The sequence below is a fragment of the Homarus americanus genome, unplaced genomic scaffold, assembly GCF_018991925.1.
Source record: "Homarus americanus isolate GMGI-L3 unplaced genomic scaffold, GMGI_Hamer_2.0 scaffold32871, whole genome shotgun sequence".
Lineage (NCBI taxonomy): Eukaryota > Metazoa > Arthropoda > Malacostraca > Decapoda > Nephropidae > Homarus > Homarus americanus.
The window spans coordinates 5,984,358-5,993,085 of record NW_024748870.1 but is presented as its reverse complement, the minus strand read 5'-3'; the positions used below and the strand labels follow the sequence as shown (position 1 = coordinate 5,993,085).

Here is an 8,728-nt window from a genome sequence, read left to right as displayed (position 1 = left end):
GATGGTGGTGTGGTGGTGGTGGTGGTGGGCGTGCGTGTGGGCGTGTGGAGGGCCAGGTGGCAGAGTGCCGGAGTAAGGACAGTCTCCGCGTTGCCTCAGTGCCAGTCGGCGGTGCCTCTCTCGCGCGCCGCCGCTGCTTGACGACCGCCGCGAGACTTCACTGCCGCCGGAGTCACTCGCGAACGTGACGACGCGACGCTCCCAACCATCTGTGACGATACAGGCGGTGCGTGACGCTAAGGGAGCTGTGGTGTTACGAGGTAAATTCGACACCACGTGTGTTTTGACACTACTGAAGGTCTGTGACGCTCTGTAACACTACGAATAAAAGTGTGACATACCAATTGTTTCATCTAATGACTGTGTGACGGCACTGTGACGGTAGAGGCACTGTGTAATGCACAGAAAGAATGTTTTGTTCTACCACAAGCCAATGTGTGACGAGCCAAGCGTTGTGTGACGCTCTGGAACCTATGTTACGTTCAAGGATGTTGCGTGACGCTCTGAAGAAAATTATACCGTAACAAGTGCAGTGTGACGCTACAAGTAAGTTAGACGACCCAAGTGCTGTGTGACGCGCTGTTTCTTGTGTCGCATTTACAGCGTTCTGTTACACCTCGAGGGAATTGTGACGCAACAAGTGCCCTGTGACGTCCTGAGTGCTGTGTGACGTTCCGAGAAATGTGTGACGCGGCGGACCAAGTGTGACGCTCCCGACATTTAGGAGAATCCAAGGTGAGTTGTGACTCGTCGCTCGAGCGTCTTAAGGTCAATACAAGTCATTTTTAGGCGGTGTGAGTCACTGTGATGCTGTGTGGTCACTGCTACCCACTGCAAGGCTATGTGAGTCATTGTGATTCATCGGGATGCTGTGTGAGTCTCCGTAAGTCAATGTAAGGCTGTGTGAGTTATAGTGCCGCTGTGAGTCACTTTGAGTACTGTGAATCATTCTGAATCACTGAATCATTATGAACCACTTTGAATCATTTTGAGTCAATGTGAATTCAGGAAACATAGTGAAAGGGGTGGTTCTGTAACACACACCTGTAACGTAGCTCATATAAGTGGTACAATGGGTAACGTTACGAGTGTTACAACAAGCGGAACACAACTTTGTAATATAAACGTAATATGTGAAAACGATGTAACGCAAATAACCCGGGAAGTGACCAGGTGAGCGGTGTGACAGGGTTGGGTGGTGTGACACGAGGGGCGGTGTGACAGGGTTGGGTGGTGTGACACGCGGGGCGGTGTGACAGGGTTGGGTGGTGTGACAGGGTTGTCGTGGTGTGACACAGTGGGCGGTGTGACACGGTGGGCAGTTTGAAAGGGTGGGCGGTGTGAAAGGGTGGGCGGTGTGACAGGGTGGGCGGTGGTACCAGGTGGTCACGTGGCAGGGGTGTAGGGTGTGTGTGTGTGTGTGTGTGTGTGTGTGTGTGTCGCAATCTGATACCTCTGGCACTGTGACGTCATCAAGGGGGTAATGACTCCTGACCTCTGTATTTATACCCCGGTTATGATGTAATGACCCGCGGTTCTATCTAGCTACCTAGTTATCTATCTAGTTATCCATTTATCTATCTAACTATCTATTTATCTATGTCTACCATTCTAGGCTACACCGAACGTGAGCATTGTCTACTCCTCCTCCATTTTATTCTCCTCCTCCTCCTCCTCCTCCTCCTCCTCCTCCTCTCCTCCTCCTTCTCCTCCTTCTCCTCCTCCTCCTCCTCTTCCTCCTCCTTCTCCTCCTCCTCCTCCTTCTCCTCCTCCCCTTCTTCTCCTTCTCCTCCTTCTCCTCCTCGGCACATCACGATATATACGCTTAAGTGCGATTTACCAGCAAACAAAAAAATTATCAGCCACAAATTTAATTCAGAAGCGGCAGTGATTCTCTTATACACTAATCGGCCCATTAAAGGCAGTGCGGATATAGTACACTGAAGCCTTAAGTCTGCAGTACACAAGGAGATAAGAGACGTCAGCATTGAACTTTACCCACATTCATTTCCTTAATTGTAAAGTCATGTACCTATTCTACAGCAGGGTCGACTAGGGACGCCTCACTCAGTACCGGCCGTGGGATTCGAAGTGTTGACCGTCGGGTTGTCATGTAGAAATTACTGTTTCTAATCAAATACACAGTTATGGGGCCGCCTTAACCTAATTGCGACTAAATTGTATCTATAACTCTCTCTTAACTGATCAGATACACATAACAACTGTGTCACCTTAACCTACATCAACCTAGAGAAGTCGACTTGTGAAAGAGACTTAGGGGTACTTGTAAGCCCGGATCTACGGCCTAGAAAACAGTGCGTTAATGTTCGAAATAAGGCAAACAGAATATTAGGTTTTATATCTAGAAGTGTAAGTAATAAGAGTGCAGAGGTCTTATGGCAACTATATCTTGCGCTAGTCAGGCCGCACCTCGATTATGCGGTTCAGTTCTGGTGCCCTTATTATAGAATGGATATGAATTCACTGGAGTCGGTGCAGCGAAGAATGACGAAAATGATTCCGGGACTTGGAAACCTTCCATATCAAGATAGGTTAAAGAAACTAAACTTGCATTCCCTAGAAAGACGAAGAGTGCGGGGAGATATGATAGAAGTATTTAAGCGGGTGAAAGGAATCAATGAAGGAGATATAGATAAAGTTCTTATAATATCCGAGCAGGATAGGACTCGTAGCAACGGATTTAAGTTGGATAAGTTTAGGTTTAGGAGGGAGATAGGAAGGCACTGGTTCACAAATAGGGTGGTGGACGAGTGGAACAAGCTTAGCAACTTTGTAGTAAGTGCTGGAACGCTGGAAAGTTTTAAAAGGAGGCCTTAACCTCTCAAAGGATTTAGTCATGTAGAAACTGTATATAAAAGTAGAGTTTCTGTATGCAAATCATGTATCTAAATAAAGAACTATGGCTTAAATTGTTTCAGTTTATTTGTGTGTTTTATTCAGTTTCAAGTTTCACATTTAGAAATTAGACAAAATCAGATTAAAATTTATTCCTCCCATTACAGTACGTTCAATTTGTCGTATCTTACTGTGAGATAAGGGGGACTTAGAGAGAGACAGAGAGATAAAGCTGGGAGAGAGAGAGAGAGAGAGAGAGAGAGAGAGATGGTTAAGAGTGGATGAGAACATTTAGAGAGGAGGACAATAGAGATACCGGTGGAGAGACGAAGAAGGAGAGGAAAAGGAGGAAGATAAGGAACAGGATTCAAAGATAAGGTTGAGTAGGATGTAAGAGAGATGAGAGAAAGTAGAGATTATCACAGAGCGAGACGGAGAGACGTAGAGGTCGGTGGAGTAAGTGGGAGGAGGACTTGTGATAAGAAGGACATAAGAGAGTTAAAGGAATAACGAGAGGAAGCAAAGGGTGATAACTGTGGAGGAGAGAAAGTGAGAGAAGGAAAAAAACGAGCTGACCACAACCTCGAACTAAACGTGGGAATAATAACAACACGGTGATAAAGACGATGAAGAAGATGATAGTGATTATTTACGTCGTAATGTTGAAGTCTATAACACACACGCACGCACAGACACACACACACTCTATCTATCTATCTATCTATCTATCTATCTATCTCACTCACTCACACAATACAAAACTGCCATTGTTTTTTGTCCCGGAATGAAGAGGAATATCTAATTATATAAAAATTTATCCCTTTCCTTGCAAAATTTACCTATTGAGTCCATTAGAATCTTCAGTGATCTCTGGCCGTATTCATTGTGTGTGTTTAGGAAGGCGTCTGGGTGGGTTGTGATAAGCCGGAGGAGGAAAAAACACTGAAATTTAAAACATCTATTCTAAACGAAAATCAACATTGAAATTACATAACACTGTCTCACTCTGTAGATACTAACACCGAGTCGAATGTTTACTTAACCTTTAGTTCAGTAAGACTCATAGTAAAAAAAAAAATCTAGAATATGAGATACCACCTTTTTACCTGTGCTAATGAGCGTAAAAAAAACCAACCTGACCTATGTTTTATTTCGCTCGTGAGGGACGTTTATCAGGGAGGGTTTAACACAGCTATTATATAAAACTTAGTAATATAATTTTTTTTAAAAGGAGAAAACAGGAATTTAGTGGGGTTTTTTAGTCGATAATTAACAAGAGGTGTGAGGTGGTTAGTGCATTATACCATGGACAGTCTTAACAATTAACTACTGGTAAAAGTAATGAAATTCGTTACAGGTGGATTGAGGCCACTATTGGGAGTACTACTGAGGGATGTTGTTGTTGTTGAAGTTTTTGATGAAGTTTTATTATTATTATCATTATCGTCAAACTATAGATCATCATCATTATCATTATACGATCAGCAAGGTTCCTGGGATAGTGTCAGCTCAAATTGTCTCTTATCAGACGTTTCCCACACGCTGACACACCCACGTTAGCACCAGGCGTCATGCTCCTGACGGTGGTAATGAGAGTAGGTTGAGATTGTAGATAATAATATGTATACGATTAATTACTATGTTTGTTTACACATAAGGGTAGATAATTAGATAGATAAGGTAGATTGCACAGGTAGATTATATAGACAGGCAGGTATATATGTTACTTCTGGGTGAAATCGGTTAGGCTAGGTTAGGTTAGGTTAGGTTGTCCGTTTGTAAGTTATTTCGCAAAATTACCAAAATACACGCCGGGAATTTTGCAAAATAACCGAAACAAACATATAGAGAGATAGATAGAAGTGGTGTGTTTGTGTGCTTGCGCGACTGCCCTAGCACAGCCTGAGTGACCAATTAGAATGACCAGAAGGACGACCCTCGTAATATGATTGACCAAAATCAACTTCATTTAACTGAATCAAGCCTGACCCATTGGTGCTTTTATTTCTCTTGTTGTGTCTGTGTTTGTGTCTGTTTAAGTCTTTTGCGGGTGTTTGTGGGTTTTGTGTTTGTGTCATTTTCGTTTGTTTGTGTAAAGGTGTGTTTGTGTGTTTGTTGGTGTCCAGTTTTTTTATTTATTTATTATTTATTTTTATTTTGTGTGTGTGTGTGTGTGTGTGTGTGTGTGTGTGTGTGTGTGTGTGTCTGTGTGTGTGTGTTCTCGCACCTTTTCATCGTCGCCCATGTGTACGTATACATATGTGCGTGTCATAAACAAGTCTCCACACAATTCTTCCGTCATTTTATCAGCCTCCGTACACTCATCATCATTAAAAATCCCTTAATGACTCCTACAATTTACTATACTTTTCTCGTTAATTAGGGCTTCCTCCTCCCACTCCTGTATTTAGGTTTAATTGCTTGTTAAGTGGTTGTTCCATCGAGGTGTACAGATCAGGGGAAGTTAATAAGGTGCTGAGGGATTGTATTAAGGTAATGGAGTTTGTATGTAATTTGGTCATCCTGTCTCTCTCTTAACAGACAGACAGGGATATTTTTTTTTTAGTTCTGATCCAGGAACTTCACCTATACACTCCGACTATTAGCCTCCAGAACTCCGGCATTAATAAACATTAGGTGTATCTCCTGTGTATCCAGTAAACACCGTGACCAACGCACAAACAAACAAAGCCCCCCCCCCCTCGAGTGTTACTTAACATTCTTGAGAGTTGCATATATAAGACACTCGAGCGTATCACGGAAGGTCCTCATGCAAGAGAAGGTTTACTAATCACAACGGCTACAGTACATCCCAGTGATGTGTATAAGCGAATATTCCCTATACTAAGACGACTGAACAACTCAAGCTTGAGCGATCATTACCGCCTGGCATTCTCCTCTCTACCTCCTAGTGACATGCTCACGAAAACCATGACCACGTTTGTCAGGCTTCTGCCAGTATAGGCACTCTTTCAGGGTACGATCGATGGGGCCTGGTGTGCACCTCGTGTAAGTGAGCTGTCAGAACATTATAGACATAATAAATGGTGATGCAAAATGTTGGACACCCAAACAAACACACGAACATCAGCTTGCGGCTAAAAATAATGGAGAAGCGTCACCGCCACCACCCACCCCATCAGCGACTGACGTAAACTGCTGCATGACCGTTGGGAGCCTCACCAACCCCTGGACGCAGGCACTCATCTGATCAACTGCTTCCTCACCTACCTAAACCTTCCCTCTTCTGGCTCGAGTGATTGAGTAGGAGAGTTCAGTCTAAAAGTTGCATTGCTTTACAGTATGTGTGAGAAAGGAGGAAGCTAAACCCAGTTTCAGTAACTTTCACAAAGGCATTATCGTTCAGCTGTGTCGCGTAATGAAGTGGACGAGATTTATAATCCTTTCGAACACAGTGAACCAAACAGCCGGTACTCAGAAACTGCAGCGGGTGTATCTAACTGCTATACGAAATTGATTCATTTTGTGTCAAGGAGTGTGTGTGTGTGTGTGAGGTGGTGCAGGTCCGTAATGTTGACCACGGCATTGTAATTGACTTCACCACAAGGGCCTGCAAGATCTGCAAGCAGTTAAATACACCCTTACATCTGTAGTTACGAGCAAAATATTGAGAGTACGAACCTTGGAGAATTTGGTTTCAGGTTTTCAATTTCTCTTAAGATCACTCTGAAATTCTGAGACTTTAAAACTTTACAATAAATCGTCATCATGAAACCCCAAACGTACACAGATAATAAAAACAAAAACAAATAGATTTTAAAAAGTATACATATTACAATACATAATCCATAGTGTAGAGAGAAGACAATGAATACATTGCTTGAACCCAACACTGTCTGACTGCCCTTGCTTAATGTTGGACCGAGTGTGAGGCCGTAATGTTAGCGCCAGTTGGACCAAATCTGTTTCTGTTATGGTGTTTTGCTTGATTGTTATGACGTTCGCCGCATGTTGGTGTGATGTTCTGACGTGTGGACGGTGATGATGAGGACTTCCCGCTCATGTTGGTGTTGTGACGTGTGGATGATGATGATGATAAGGATGATGATGATGATGATGATGATGATGGTGATGATGATGGTGATGATAATGATGGTAATGATGATGATGTTTATTCAGCATATACCAAGGTGTGACGCAACTTATCGCAGCTATGTATGCTCAGCGGGCCACCCAGGTGATGCTACAGTGTGTGTGTGTGTTCGATGAATTGAAAGAAAGGCTAACAGAGATGTAAGGGAGAGAGAGAGAGCGAGAGAGAGAGAGAGAATGATAACAGGAGGTTATTAGACAGAAAAAGATTAGACAGAGAGACAGGCAGACAGACAAGAGGATCAGACCGTGTTTACATCTACTCTGAGTCAAGTTTACACGCTCGTCCTCCCGTCTCCTGGCAGTGTTCTCACGAGGGTCGACCATAAACACCAGCCAGGAGTGAGTGAGGCTACCAGGATTATTGTCTCGTGTACTTCCCCTTCCTTCCTTCCTTCCCTCCGTTTCACCCCCTCTGTTCCTCCTCCTCTCCGTGTCCTTCCCTCCTTCTCACTTCCAATCTTATTTGCTTCTACCCTTCATCTTCCTCTCTTTCTTTTGTTTTCTTTACTTTTTACTCATTCCTCTTAATCTCCCCTCCCTTCCCTTTCCCTACCCTTTTTTTTACAAGTTCCCTTCCTCTTCCTCCCTACCTCCCTTCTTTCCTCTTACCTTTCTGACCCCCCTCCTATCCCTCGCCCTCCTGTTCCCCTCTACCCTCCTCCCTAGCACCACTCTACCACCCTCACCATCCCCCCCACTCACCCATCATCCCCACCACTCACCATCCCCACTCGTGTTTACCCTGGATCCCTAACACGGCATCCTACACTGTCTTTTTTTTTTTATTGGGCACCCCCCCTACATCCTTGTGTAAGGTGAAGCGCAGAAGCGTTTACAGCGCCCAACAGGGAAGCATGCTAAGTTCATGCTTGCCTTTATGTCTCATGAGTTAAGGGCGTAGAAGCCTGAAGAGTCAAGGGCGTGGAAGCCTGAAGAGTCAGTGGTTTATGTCATCAAGTTATTGGAAGCTCCAACAACTCGTCCCTGAATACGAATTCGCAACTTTCGACTTACAACAGGTACCAACTTTACTGCTCGGTGAACAGGGACTAATGGGGACAAGGAAGTATGTCCAAATAACTTCCACCGGCCCGGGAATCGAACCCGTGACATCTCGCTTGCGAGGCAAGAACGGTACCGCTTCTACCACCGACCCCCCTTCCCCCACCTACACTGTCTGGGTAAACCTATGCCGTTCTTGGTCTTAATGGACACTGAGCGGGATAATGTGTGTTTTTGTAACAACCCCTCAGCTGTATAGTGTTGTAGCGGTACGTAGGGTTATTGTTTGTTGGCTTTTATCACCTGTAACCATGTAGGGTGGTCGGCCAGGTGCTGATCTCCCGAACATACAGCAGGTGAGTGCATAAGGAGGGAACCTAATTGTCCATCCCCATTAGACTTTCCAACCCGTGGTCATTAAATCGTGAATGGTATATCTCGACTTTAGCAAAGCCTTCGACAGAGTCCCCCACGAAAGACTAATAAGAAAGGTAGAAGCATATGGCATTAAAGGTAATATTCTAAAATGGATTAGGGCGTGGTTACAGGACAGGAAACAGCGAGTGAGCATTAACTGCACTAAATCCCATTGGAGCAACGTCACCAGTGGAGTTCCCCAAGGCTCAGTACTTGGACCATTATTATTTATTATATACATAAACGACATTGATATCGGCATAGACAGCAACATAAGTAAATTTGCTGATGACACTAAAATAGGACGCGTAATTAAATCTGACGAGGACTCCGCAAA

At 44.2% G+C, this 8,728-nt stretch overlaps 1 protein-coding gene across 1 annotated transcript in view; it reads left to right on the top strand.

Moving 5' to 3' along the window:
- The first annotated feature begins 99 nt into the window (after positions 1 to 99).
- Positions 100 to 8,728, top strand: part of LOC121853175 (alpha-2B adrenergic receptor-like) — a 57,310-nt gene continuing 48,681 nt past the window's right edge. The window contains exon 1 of the mRNA XM_042347142.1: positions 100 to 735. The gene's annotated coding sequence lies outside the window, so the exon portion shown is untranslated. The remainder of the gene's footprint in view (positions 736 to 8,728) is intronic.